This window comes from Pogona vitticeps, chromosome 1 (genome assembly GCF_051106095.1).
Source record: "Pogona vitticeps strain Pit_001003342236 chromosome 1, PviZW2.1, whole genome shotgun sequence".
Lineage (NCBI taxonomy): Eukaryota > Metazoa > Chordata > Lepidosauria > Squamata > Agamidae > Pogona > Pogona vitticeps.
Window position 1 is genome coordinate 286,617,452 of NC_135783.1, and position 14,865 is coordinate 286,632,316.

Below are 14,865 nucleotides of genomic sequence, written 5' to 3' on the forward strand. Positions count from 1 at the left end.
AAAACTCCATACAACAAAAGAGCAACAGTCCTGATTTTGCACAATTTTGTTATTTCTGCTGCTTTGCTTAATGTATGTCCTTGTAGTCATTCTGTTTTGTTGCACAGAATATCACAAAATACTTACAGAATTTTGAGATCTCTCATCCATGCATGCAAGAGAAATTAGGATTTATTTTCCCCATGAAACATATGCCCTGTTTTCCAATGGAATGAAGCTGCTCACAGCCCAGCAAACAGCCTTTGAGAAGACTGTTGGCTGGAAGTTTGGTTTTGCTGTGCAAGAGCATAAACAAAGACTCTTCTTTTCTCATTCCCTCCTTTCCAGCTAAATCAAGAGGATGGGAAGAGAGGGCAGGGAGAATTTGGATTTGGATCATGTTATACAAGGTTTAGAAATGTGTGTGTGCATACATGTGTGTTTGTGCATGTGTGATATATATGCATAGATGTGCTATCCCCTTAGCCACCCAACCCACTATAACAAGAACATGTGGTGAAGGGCCAAAGAAAGGGGTATTCCTGTGGCTGTTTCCAGATTATGGAAATCTCTCCCTTGAGCGGTTCAGCTAGGCCTGTCTCTCCTTTCCTTTGTCAGTAGCTGAAAACATATGTCTTTAGCACCTCAGGTATACTCTGCTTAAATTGGCTTTTAGGCAGTCAGCAGGCAATCGCGATGGGGAGGTCTTTTACAATTTAATAAATAGTTTTAAATAATTGCATATCATAGTTCCACATTTGAAGCAATTTCTTTTATTTAAATGTTGATTGTAATTTTTTTTGCATGCCCCATTGAGTCCTCACCCAGAACAAAAGGAAGAATAAACCAAAAAAAGAACACTTTAGGATGACCTTGTGTGTTTCCAACAGGTCGCCAGGTTCTCTTAAAATGTACTTAAAAAAATATTTGGGGCAGAAACGGGGATACAAAATTCAGGAGGCTATTTTTGTTATGAGTACGAAAAAGTCTGAACACCCATGAAAATTATCCAGTATTTTGGAAAGCAAGATTTACAACACCGTAAGATGAAAGTGTACAAGCTGCAGTACAAATGAGAGCAAAGCCCCCCTTGTTCTTCTCAGGCGTATTAGTGCAATACCCCTGAGCCTATCATTAATATTACTTAGCATGTTCTCTGAGCTAAAAGAGATGTACACTTTGATTAAACCTGTCTTCAGCTCTCTGGCTTAATATGTGGCATCCCTGCAGAATAAAGGTCACCAAGATACTATTTCTGGGGAGAAGAATGGATGGAAAGTGCAAGTAGACATCAGGTCACTCTGTTGATTATCTAGGGCCTTTATAATTTTCTTTGCTAAGCTTTATTAATTATCATCAATCTTGTGATGCCCTTTAAAAAGTAAAAGGCTTGAGTTTTTCCTAGATGCTAGGGTGTCTACCGAAAAAAATATTTTGTGATAGAATGAATGGCTCTAAGTCACCACACACCCATACATATACTTGCCAGGGCCTAAATTGTGCCTGTGATAAAGGCTAAAGTCACGTTGAAGAACATAGGATAATTTATTGTCCCATATCATCTTCACCAACCTGGATCTTTGCAGATATGCTGGACTACAGCTCCCATCATCCCTATTCAACATGGGAAATGGGCTGGGATCATAAGTGATATAGTATAAAATCTGGAGGGACCCATATTAGGGAGGGGTGAACTTTGAAGCTGTTCTAGAAAAAGCCCCAAGCCAAAAAAGAGAGAGAGAGAGAGAGAGAGAGAGAGAGAGAGAGAGAGAGAAATGAATATAAAGGCATGCTGTTTCCACCATTTTCTCCAGCTTATAATGTTAGCTAGTATATTTAGCGATTTGAGAAGTACTAAGTATTCTTCTGTGGTAATGCAAATAGTCTTCCTTTGGAATTGTCTGTAATTTATCTTCACTTGAAGGTAGACACTTTAAGTACATACTAAAAAAGATTTGTGGCTTTCTGTTACGAGGTGTTCTTGCAAAGTACTGCAAAGACCTAGGCCAGCACAAAACACCTGTCATGTAAAGACCAAAGAATTAACTTCAGTGGAAAGGTCTTAGTGATGGGGTGCACAAATATATTCCTTAAACTTTCCCAGAAGCCTTCGCCGCTATTCCCAGAATTCCAAATTATTTAAACAGTGCTAGCAAGTTTGAGCAGCAGTTTAAGGGATTGATGGAAGAAGGCACAAGACATTGGAGAATAATAGCACATGTACATTATCAATTCTTCCCATGTGGATAGCTTTGTCCTATAGCTTCGAATGCCTTTTGGCACTCCAGGATGTGAAGAGAAGCTTGCAGCTTAGCACATACATATCATAAATCTCAGACTTTGCCTCTCATTCCAAGGTTTGACCTATGAGGCATGCTTTCTGGTAATTTGGTAACTGAAGTCAAACATCATTTGAAATACCTGGTCATCAGGAATCTTACTGAAGAAAACACTTACAAACCAACATTGATGGAAGGAAAAGTAACCATAATAAAGCAATTAAGGGGTACACTCACCCGGTATTCAGTTTATCCAGTCAAATGGTATCTTCATTGGCCTCCATATCTCTAAGCCACCATGATCTTTTGCAGGAGAGAAATTCATTTCTGAAGAGAAAGAGAGGGGAAATCAAAGAAACTAACATTAGGTTATTCTTGCTCAATGAAAGTAGCTTGATGTGAAAAAGCAAATCACAAATAAATGATCTTGGCTATCCTCCATTGCTACGGAACTCAGCAGATTGTACTCCATTATCTAAAGCAGTCATTTGCAACCTCCTTTTTTGGCCATGGCCATAAACACAATAAGAAAGAAATATAGGTTGAATCAGTATTGCATAAATTGCATAAGAAACCTTATAAGGGTGTGTGTGAAGAACTGTTTCTAGTCTGTGCCCCCTCTTCAAATGTGCCAGAGCCCCCAGGGCCCCTGTTGAGAATGACTGGTCTAAAGAAAAGTTATAGAGAAAATGTACAGCTACTAAATTCAGAATTTGCAAATCTCCTGTTTTTAATTCCCCTCCTGCTATAGTTGGGTAAAATGCCAGACATGGATGAATGGCTTTTGATAAATGAAGCCAATAAAAATAGTCCATGCTGCTAGTGAAAAAACTAAGATCTTTTAAGACCTTTTAAAATTATTTGTCCAGTGGTAAAGTCTGACCTATAGGATGAAATGTATTTCTGTCATTTAATCCCCTCAGTGGTTGATAAGGTTCTAAGGAGTATTACAATAAACAAAGAAAAATAATACAGTAGTAACGTAGTCAAGTAAGATCCTTCTTTGTGTATAGTCAAGCACCTGTGCCCGTGAAGTGACATTAGTTCTGGCATGCACACCTCATTGTAGTGAGAACAGGTGACACAATACATTCTTGCAATTGTATTGTGTTTGGTGGATTGAAAAGAATGGCATGTTATATCTTTATATTTGTAAATGCAGATGTAAGTACCCTGTCTCAGCATGTGGAAGGGGAACTATTAATTAATTTTATTTGTATGATCAACAGATCAGATGTGAACAACACAGAACAACTGCATACGAACAAACAGTATCAATAAAACTGTAATATACATTATGTGTGGCAGACTCTTAGGGAGACAGATTCCATAGATAATTGTTAGAAGCATAACCCCACCCCCAATAGATATTCATATATGCGTACATGTGTGTTTAGTCGTTTAGTCGGGTCCGACTCTTCGTGACCCCATGTCATACATACATACATGTATATCTAAAGGATTAAAGCACCATTTCTTGCCTGCAGGCTAGTGCTCCTGCTCAGAAGCCCACCACTTTAATCGTTACTGATGGACACTGGTCTGCCAGCAGATAACATGTAAAGTACTCATCATCTTTTCCAGGGATGCTTTGCAAAATTGGATGAATAAAAGTGTCACAGAAACCAGTATAGAAGGATCAATACAACAGAACATGGCCAACCGTCTCCACCCCAGCAGCCTCACAAGGACATAAGCGCTCTTCATAAGGAATATTGTTGTATCTGCCTTCCAGCAGGACTGAAGGAAGTATATTAAACTTGGCTAATGTAAAAGCTTTTCTATATTTTGGAAAGGTCAGAATATTCAGATAGCTTGCAGGTAAAAACACCTGACCATACTCTCTATAGCCAGGTTGGACCATAGCTATGCTTACATGGTGTTGCAGCTCATTGTCTGTGATGCGCTGGTGTAGTTCCTGTTTTCCTTTTGTATAGTCCATTAACAAAATAGCACTTATCGAGAGGCCCAAATTATTTAATTTCTCATCCATAGACCTTTCCCATCTGGCCTGAAACTTATCAGTTAATACTAAGGGAGCTAAACCCACAGAGTGAAGAACATTTTAAACCAAAGATTTAGCTTAAGTATCCATGCCTGAGACTCTATCAACATCTGGCCTGTTTCTAATCATAAAAGTACATTTGGCACACAACTCGGGAGTCCAAGAATAGTTCTCAGAAATTTCATTTGAAAGGGACTCCATTGCAGTAAAATTTCTGTATCTACACCATTGTGCACCATATAACACATTGGCATTGAAGACCTGTATGGCTGATGGTATATGCTGACCTCCTTTTGCAAAGAAAAAAATGTATGAGTGATTTAATACTTCTCTGAGCATTTGCAATAGTGTTGGATAACTGAGCCTTCCAAGATCCTGCGGACTGAAAGATCACACCCAGATATTTATAAGATTTGACTTGCTCAATTAGGTTGTCATTTATTTGTCATTTATGCATGCTCCATTTCCTGGTAAACACTAAGACTTTTGATTTATCATAATTAATTACTAACTCCTCCATTTTACAATAGTTGCCCAGGGCTCTTAACACCGTAGGCCAACACAGGTTAATGAGAGAATTACATCATCTGTGTATAAGAGAGTAGAGAGGGGTCTATCTGCTAGATTGAGGGGATGAAAGTTCGTTCCAGATAAATTCCTAAGCAAGGAGTTAATATAGATGTTGAACAAAGTGGGAGCCAATACACAGCCTTGTTTGACACCAGCATATGCGGGGATGGCCTTGGTGAGGTGACCTGCCCTGTTACACCTCACCTTCAACCTGGTTTTTGCATAGAGGCACCGAATCAGGAGCAGGAGCCGCTTATCAATATTGGTTGTTTCCAACTTCTGCCAAACCTATCTCATAGGATCATATCAAATATGGACTTGAAATCAATAAAGGCTGTATATAGTGCTCCTTTGGTCTTAAATGAATATTTATCCACCGGGTGTAAAACTATACCATGATCTCCTGTAGAGCATCCTGATCTGAATCCTGCTTGCTCATCATCTAGAAGATTTTCCTCTTCCATCAAACTATGTAATTTCTCAAGAGGATGGAGGGCATCCAATTTACTGATAAAGCTTATAAAGCTGATTGGCCTATAATTTGCAGTGTCTGCTCTTTTCCCTTTTTTTATGAATTCGAATGATAATAACAAGTCCCCAGTCCTCTGGTATACATGCAAGGTAGTCAATGCATGTAAATAGTGTTGCTAATACTGGGGCCAACCAATTAATCCTGGCTTTAAGAATCTCAGAAGGAATGTTATCACTCTTGGGTGCTTTGCCTGCTTTAAATTTAGCAATAAATCTGGTAATTTCAGAGATTGAAACTGAGGGCCAGTCAGGGAGATCACAGGATGCAGTTTGTGGAATCAAATGTCCAGATTGTTTTGCAGCATATAGACCAGTGAAATATAGTTCTTAACAGGTATGTATGAATTTGCTGCACCTACTTGACCATCTGACCCTCTTGAGACTATCTCCCAGAAAGTAACAGAGTCATGTGACCTTGATGCTACAATTAATTTCTGCCAACTCGTCCTCAGTGCCACATTCTTTTTCTTTTTGATTAGCTTTTCATATGTTTTTTTCTTTAACTGAAACCAATCAGGTGGTAAGGATGGCAGGTTTGATTCCCTATATCTCTTATAAGTTTCTAGTAGTAGATACTTCATTTCCAGACATTCCTGTTCAAACCATGGTTTGGATCTCTGGATTCTACAAAAAGGAGCATCCTGTCTTATGAATTTTATTATGAATCAAGCCTCCTTGTTAGTGCTGTGACCATTTCTTGATATAGATTGAGAGCCTTTTCAGGGGAACTTGTTTTCAAAAGGGACTCCCACACTCTGAGACAGCTTTCCGAATGCAGGAATGCAGTTGTAACACACTCTGCCTTGGCTGACCATCTCACCTGAGATAATCCAATTTCTGTCTCTGTACTGAGTTGCAGTTCGTAATCTGCATGAACATTCTAGCTCTGACCAAACAGTATTGTAATAAGAGGGAGATGGTCACTCTCTGTGTGTATACCAACTTCGAAAGTGAGTACCAGATTTAACAGGTCGTTGGAAATGATAATCAGTAACTGAAGCACCACACCCTCCAAGGAAGGTATATTCCCCAGATCTATCCCCTTCCACTCCTCCATTCAATAGCACTAAATCCAAGCTATTTATCATCCATGAAAGACAGGCCAGAATAGTTACAAATCTGATCTTTGGGCTTTCTAACAGGGATTTGGATGTTTCATCTCCATTTCAGGAGTGTCTTCACCAAAATGATGGTAAAGGGCTTCATCGTTTTGACCAGTTCTGGCGTTAAAGTCTCCTGTCAGTATTACAGATGACTTGGGGTGTAAAGATGCCATTCTGCTAATAAAGTTTTGCAGGTCTCCCCACCTATCCTTATTTTGTTGTTTATGCTAGAGTGGAGGAAGATACACATTAATTAACAACAGGGTAAAATACTGAAGCTTAATAACCAGAGACATTGCCATATTGGGTAATGTGGCTAAGCTAATGTTGGTGGCTTGAAACTTCATAGAAACTAATACCCCAAGGCCTCCTTTGACTCTACCTCCCCTGGAACTTGGTTTGGCTTTCAATGTATAACTTTTATAACCCTCTAGCTCCAGTTCTTTTGTCTCCCAGGTCTCTTGGAGGCATACTATATCATATCCCCTAATAAAGTGTTGAAAAGAGGGATCCAGGATTGTGCCTTCCAACCCACGTTGTTCCAAGAAATAAGTGTCAACTGAGAATTTTGTTGAAGAGTTGATGGCCAGTCAGTAATAGGCATTTTCTTACCAAGAGGGAAATCGGTGGAACTCTCTCTCTCTCTCTCTCTCTCTGGAGGTCCTCCCTGATTTGCCCTTGTCCAGCCTGCTATGTTCCAAAATAGATGTTTTGGTGGGTGGGGAGAAATGGATAATCTGGGTAGTCATTCTATGATTTTAAGTTTTTCTAGTATAACCTCTTGGTCCAGAAACCAAATTCATGAGGTTGTAAGACCTGTAGGCCAAGCCGGTCCTCATTTATTTTTTTGGATAACTAGCCTAGCTGCCTTTTCTGCATCATTATTTGCTTAAATAGTTTTAAAAGTTCCAACCAGCTTTGGTCTTGAAATAATGCAGGTTGGTGAGAACCTAATAGATACTCTTGAGGGTGCAGTTAAACTTTCATGGGGTACTTCTAAACTGCTATTGAATATAAACTCAGGCACAGGTTCATGGATTATCTCACTCACTTCCAGTTGTGAGAGGCTAGGAGAGCTAGAGGGACGTGGTGGCGCTGCGGGCTAAACCGCAGAAGCCTTTGTGTGCTGCAGGGTCAGAAGACCAAGCAGTCGTAAGCTCGAATCCACACGACGGAGTGAGCTCCCGTCGCTTGTCCCAGCTCCCGCCAACCTAGCGGTTTGAAAGCATGCAAATGCAAGTAGATAAATAGGGACCACCTTGGTGGGAAGGTAACAGTGTTCCGTGTCTAAGTCGCACTGGCCCTGTGACTACGGAAGATTTGTCTTCGGACAAACGCTGGCTCTATGGCTTGGAAACGGGGATGAGCACCGGCCCGTAGAGTCGAACACGACTGGACAAAAATTGTCAAGGGGAACCTTTACCTTTACCTTTACCTTTACCTTTAGGAGAGCTAGCTTTAGCCATAGCTTTGTCAGTAGGTACTATTTTGTCCCCACTGGTTAGGTCTGGGCACTCTTGTAAGATTAAATAATGTTGTGATTTAAGTGACATATTTGCAGATGTGTGGTATTTAATAGTTTGTTGAACTTGGTTAAGATCATTTGAATGTACAGTACCTGGTGAAACATCCAAGGTGGGTTGTTTGGTAGTTGATTCTCTTGAAAGTACGTTGGGCTGGCAATTCTTAGGAGGTGAATGGTTGTAAACTGAACTATTTCCTTTATTTAAAAGAGGGCAAATCCTTCCCTTTTTATGCTTCTCTACTGTTCCTTGGCTGTTTCTACCCTGCAAAGATCCATCCTTCGTTGCACAATTGTAAAAAATGTGCATTATCAGAAAATGTGAAATTTTTCTTTCAGGCATGAAATTGCAATTGTGGTAGCACTTCTTTTTCTCGGGAGTGGATGGGTGTCTTGGTTAAGGATTTAGCCATTCCTTTTGTACCAACTGTATGTGCCTGCTTGGCTTCAGAAAGGTAAAACTAAACATTCTGGAGAAATTTTGTGCAAATTGTGCAAATCATAATAACAACCAGAGCAACAAATGCTGCTGTCTCACTCTCATACTGGGTGGGAAATGTGTAAAACATAGTTCAAAATATTTGCAGGATTCAGTGATCTCTGTATCTTCCCTAATGCAAATGTTAACACTGCTTCACACATTTGTTCCTTTTGCCCAGTGACAAGGGGGCAAGTTTGGATTGATAATGGCTTCAATGCTGTTGATGGCTACACTGTTGCTGGTCCCTTAAGGTAAATTTATTGCTAGGATTCTCATACAGTATTCATACTAAGAGTCTAACAATAGCTCTAAAGGTAAATGATGAAAATGACTTTTGTGGGTGGGGGGAGAAAATGGATATTTCTTCAGGTGGGATTTGCAGTTACATTGTCCATTTGTCCTTGGAAGCAAAGAAGCACATGAGAGAAAGCAAAGGATTGGTCAACTATTGCCTGGAATTAAACGACGCTAATCTTGCTGCGAATCCAACCGTGCTTGTTCTATGTAAAGCCCATTGGCCTGGTGACATTTCCTCTGCCCTTCTCTGCTTTATACAGATTAAGAACCTCATCTCTCCTTGAAGCACAACCACTTTTAAATGGAAGAAGTTTAACCTCATATATCAGTCCTTCTCTGTGGCTGAAGCAGTGCAGTGGGGAACACTTTTTCAAATTAAACATTAAATTTATGGAGACATAGGATTAGCATTCATGTTGACATTTGATCAAAATACAATGGCTAAGACCTCTGCTATTAAATAAAACACATAATGACTAATGAGGTTTGTAACTACCCCAATTAGGCTGTGTTCACATAAGAGCCAAAATACTACACCACATTCTTCTCACACACCAGTTAACCTCTGTCTTAAAACCGAAGAATGATGTGATGGCCAGCCAACTATGATTACTCTTTCTCATCCAACAACGAATATTGGTTATTCAAAGCAGTGTTTCCAAAGGAACTTGGGAATCTTAAAAACTGTATTGATGGAAAATTCCCCTTATTGCAGTAAAATACTAGTGATGATGACCACTAATGGCAGTCTTAATTATTGGGGTACGTCATCACAGTTATGGTGAGTGTTTTTTTGGATGAGATTCATAATGTGAAGGTATTTACTAGGTTCTTCACCCTAGAATATTTTGGCTGTGTTGATTCAATGGGATTCTTTGACAAGGAATTTGAAAATCATACAAACTTTCTTGCCTTTAGAGTGAGAATGAGACAAAGGGCTTTTAATTTCCACAAATATATATCTCTGGAAAAAGATGCACACAACCAACTGAAAAAGGATTGGATTACTGTCATGAAAGGGGCAAATGTCTTTCAAAACTTGAAATGGTTAAATGTCTGTGGAAGTACAGTAGGACCCCCATATCTGTGGGGAATAGGTTCCAAGCCTACCCCTGGAGACAGAAAAATGTAGCTTATAAATGCTATAAACACAGACTATGCATAGCATGGTCTCTGGTTCCCTCTAGTGACCAATTCTGGTAACTTCATCTTTAGAAATATGTATTTCTAGAATTTTTCCTTTATTATTTTTAATATTTTCAGACCATAGATAAGTGAATCATCAGATACTGGTCCCATGGATACAGGGGTCCTACTATAATAATAGATATCCCAACTCCCCCTGTTCCTGGCAAGGCTGGTAGATTATTCTTAATCTCCACCCACAATTGCTTTCTGTTGTGCTAGATACAGTATGAAGAAGAAAACAACTATTTTAAATTGAGGAAGACTACTCTTGCAATGAACATACTGCATAGTTCAAAATGAGAAGCATGGTGGCAGCAAACGTCTGGTGCTTCCAAAAGTCTTGTCCCAGGTAAGCAGCTCCTGGGCAACTGCATCCACTTGGATTTTCCCTATGGTGACAGTTGGTGTCTTCTGACTAGAATGGCCATGACAGGCTCCAGCTATGGATGGAACACCTCTACTCTTTCTTGAAATTCGGTTCCCAGAACCCCCCGGCCACCATGACATGGTCAGTTTCAAACAGTTGTGTTAATCAGTGGTGCATGGGAAGGTGCCCCAACAATTGAAATTGGCTGGTTTAAGAGGCCTGAGATGGACGACAAAGAGCTACAAGAATCCTGTGGAGCAGAAAACTTCAGACACAAACAGTACGAGACTGTGATACTTAATTTTGCACTGGAAATCAGCAAGTGGTGGTGGGCTCTATTTTGAAGTCCAGAGAGCAGGGCAAACAGGCAACATAAATTCGATAAACATATAACATATCAACAAACAGAATCCCACAATGGAGGAAGAGTTGGGGGCGAATTTCATGATTGTTATTTCGGTGGGTCAGCTTCCACTAATTAAGGATCATCACAGCCTTCATTTGCTGCCTCTCAGCTGAGAGGAGGGGGCCTGTGCAGACGTCCCCTGGTAGGCTGACAAGGCAGTTAAAAAAGGATGATAAAATATGTTTAAGTGGCTGGCTGGCCAGCCAGCTGCCGGTCAGCATGCACCCACTGTCAGCTGAGAGGTAGGTGCCTGCAAATACAGAGATTACAGGCTGGGCTCCTGGAAGGGAACTGGCTGCTGTGTTTCTGGATGGCAGACGAGGAGGTGGAAGGAAAATGTAGGGAGGCAACAGGGGTAATGGGAAGGGACAGGACAGGCTGTGTGTGTGTGTGGGGGGGGGGAATTAACCAGCAAGTTCATTAAATTGGGAAAAATTAATTGATTCAGGAAATTTTGGGTTCTCCAGTTTGGATGAACCGAAACCAACAAATCAGTGATTTTTGACAAATTTCCTGGGTTTTTAAAAAATATTTGTGCTCATCTCTAGTACAAAATCAGAACGGATCACTAGAGGAAAACGGAGTATTTTCCCTGTATTTTTCTGGCATGTTAATACTGTGCAATGTAACAAATTAACTGTGCAATGCAGTGAAATCTTTTTAAAATGTAATATTCAAAGCTCTAATATGAACTACACCCTGTTATTTTACATGAATTTGAAAAACTGAAGGGACAGAGAAAGTATGACTTTGCTAATAGGATTCTATTTAGTTTAAAATAGTAGAAGATCCAGCACAACCATCTTTTTCATGCAATTACAGAATTGGGCTATTAGTAAAAGATAAAGCCTCCCACCCACTCTTCTGTCATTTAATAAAAAGCATAATGTAGAAGGCCAACATATAGGTTACAGATAACACATCATTAAGATACGGATGGAAAGAGTATTCGCAAAATTCACCATTCTATCAATTTAGGCTGTCTCGACATAAAAAGACAACTCAGTGAGGATTGTTAAAGCCACAAAAATTCTTTGTCTCCAGTAAAGAGTGAGAAAAACGTACTTCTGGCTTGCTCAAGGTCTCTGCCACTTATAAAAAACAAAGTTCCTTTCCTTAGATAATGAACACAGACACAACATGTGCAGTAGAACTTGCTGTTTGTAAAGAAAGATGCAAACAACCAATCAAGTGCTTCAAACTATTAAATAAATCAACTATCATTGTAATTTTGTGTGTGTGTGTGTGTGTGTGTGTGTGTGGTATGCAATTATGTGGGTTCTGTGGTCTAGAACAAAAATTGGCACTTTTGAATGAAAAATGGCATGCGTTGCCCAAAATGTCAATGTTGGTGATCAAGAGTACCAGAAAATTTCTCATCATCCTCACTACCAAGGAGAATATTGTTGCAATTTCTTGTCTCTCTGTTCAAGACAAATGGAGGTTCAAATTACATTGGTGTTCAAAAGCTGTCAATGAAGCACTCTTTTGTATTAGATACATAGGTTTTACAAAGGAGGATCAAGTTTATGGCCTGAGGACCAATTGCAAAAGAAGCAAACCAACTTGCAAGTGACAAGAGGTGAGAAAACTCCTGTTGTGGCAATCAGTGCTTTAAGATTTCCCTGTTCTACTGATGGCTTCTCTGTTGTAGTTTGGTCCTGATTGTTTCCCTTCTTCTATATTTTTATATTTGAAAAGCACAAATTCCTGTGCACAGAGATACTTTCTGGTGTGTATGTGTGTGCATATGTAAAACCAAACCAGCCTATTTACAAAAAAAATCCTAGCCCTATAACCTAAACTGAAGAGAAATGTCTCATGGGAAGCATTCAGCAAAGATCTTAAATCAATTTTGTCATAGTACTCAATTTGTCAAGAGGAAAAAAAGACAATTCTCTGGAGATAAATCATTGAAATATATTAGAAAAGGAGTTTCAGGTGCATCATGGGATGCATACTTTGGGGGCTGGAAATATACTTGGCAGACTCATTTGAGCTGTCACCAAAAACATGACTGTGCAAGTTTGTTTTTGGCAAATAATGTACCTGCAAAAAGCTTTCCTTAGATGAACAAGACCAATTGCATTATGTCTGTGTGTGTGTGAGAGAGGAAGAGTTCTCAAGCAAATGGTGATAAATCAAGAGGAAGTGAGAGAAATTAAGCAATCAGCACAGGGACCTGGGAGAAAATACTTTATGTTGTCATAGGTTTGGACAATGGTTTCTGCTTTCATTTAATGAGCTATACTCATTAAAAGGAAAAGTCTAAAAAATTTTCACTTTCACATATATCATGACATAAATTTACCAGTCTAGTGTGATATAAAATGCACTAGACTTTGACATGTCCTAAATTAAAGTATACATTTATTTAGAAAACTTACGAGTTCACCCAGTGTGTCTGTGTTTTCTGTGCCATCAAATTGTAACTGATTTATAGCGACCCTAACAGTGCTTTCAAAGTAAGTGCAATAATTAAGGTTTACCAGTTCCACACATCCTAGTGAGTTTCCATGGCCAACTGTAGATTCAAATCCTGTTCTCCAGAGTCCTAGTCCATCCCTCTAACCACTATACTACAGAGCCATTCATTAGTTCCTTCCCACTGACCTCACAAGTTGCTCTGAGGATAACAAGATAATCCTCTCATGTGTGGAACTCTAAGATGTATATGACTGACATACAGTATGTTCTATGTATATTGCACTCAGAGAGACCAAATATATGGAGAGGTCATGGGTCTACACATAAGTGTTCTCAATGAACCCCATGCATACCAGGTCCTATGCCCATCACATGCTGAAATCATCATATAGGGTTTGTTAGTCCTACTTGCAGAAGCTCCTCATATGTAACTACATGTGGAAAATGTGAAAATCTCATTCACATCCAGTAAATTCCCAGACATCTGCTGAAAGATCAAGACTTTTATAAATGTATTCAGACCCATGCTTCCATGGGCCTGTCAGGTACAGATGGGCAAATTACAGCCAAAACATCATATACGTTAGAAAGCTGCACTTGTTTCTGTGTGTTTTTTCTTTTTCTGGAAGTCCAGGAGGAAGGGCAGTTTTTCAAGATTCTCCATGCATCTCCAACCCAAGTCCAAAAATAAATAAATAAATAAATAAAATCAGAAGTGGACACTGAAAAGATTCAGTTCTGATTTTGTTCATGCTTTCCCTCATCTTTGAGGTCGTGGACTCCCACCTGCCCCTTTTTGGTTCTGCTTTCAAAGTTGTCCATCCTCTTGTAAAAGAAGTCCAACACTGTGGACCCATCCTGCACAATCCTTCTGTTTTGTGAACAGTATTTCATATTTCTGATAGGAAGCTTTCCCAGGGAGCCAGTTGTACTAGCTGCAGCATAGTAATAAGATGGCACAAGGCATCTGTAAATAGCCTTCATAGTTGCATAACCTCTCATATTATGGATGTTTCCTGTGTAAATCAAATAAAAGAGGCAACTGTGTTTTTTTATCCTTGGGAGAATAAAGCAAATCTCTATTTAAAAATTAAGTCACAAAAATAAATAAATAAAAGATTGAGCACTGGCTCTGTGGCAACAATTGTGGTGGGCACTAGACTGTGCAGAGTGGAAGGAGATGTCTAAGAGGAGCTCAATGTCACCCTCCATTGATTTGAGTGATGCAGCATGTCAAAGATAAAGAACGTCATATGGGAATAGCAAGGAAGCAACAATGCATGGCATTTTACAGCATTACTTCCATTGTCAGTTACAATAAAACCTGGGGACAGACCTTGGGAGGTAAGCCATACATTGATTTGTTCTTGAAGCTTTGATGCTGTGTTGGTTGCTGTGCAATCTTTCTTAAACCCTGCAATAAAAAAAGTACTGATTGTTTCCAGAAGACTCCGCCAGTAGATTTGACATAGGCATGATGGATGGTTCGCACAGCTCAGACTTCTGTTGTTTGTTATACAAATATTTTTAACCTTGTGTAAAAAATACATGTAAGCAAGCCGGCAGCCTAGCACTAGAAAAAAGGATGTATGAATGTCAGCTCCTAAAACTTGGATCTAAAAACTGTCTCAACTACTGTCTAATTATTTTAAGCACTGAACATTCTTCTCTGAACTGATGCCTTAGATTCAAAAGAAGATTTTCCAGCAG

The 14,865-nt window shown here is 39.5% G+C and overlaps 1 protein-coding gene across 2 annotated transcripts in view; it reads right to left on the reverse strand.

Moving 5' to 3' along the window:
* The window catches only part of LRRC4C (leucine rich repeat containing 4C), a 949,507-nt gene that overhangs the window by 590,229 nt on the left and 344,413 nt on the right, over positions 1-14,865 (reverse strand). For both annotated transcript variants that reach the window (XM_072985958.2, XM_078389277.1), the window contains exon 2: positions 2,496-2,585. The gene's annotated coding sequence lies outside the window, so the exon portion shown is untranslated. The remainder of the gene's footprint in view (positions 1-2,495; positions 2,586-14,865) is intronic.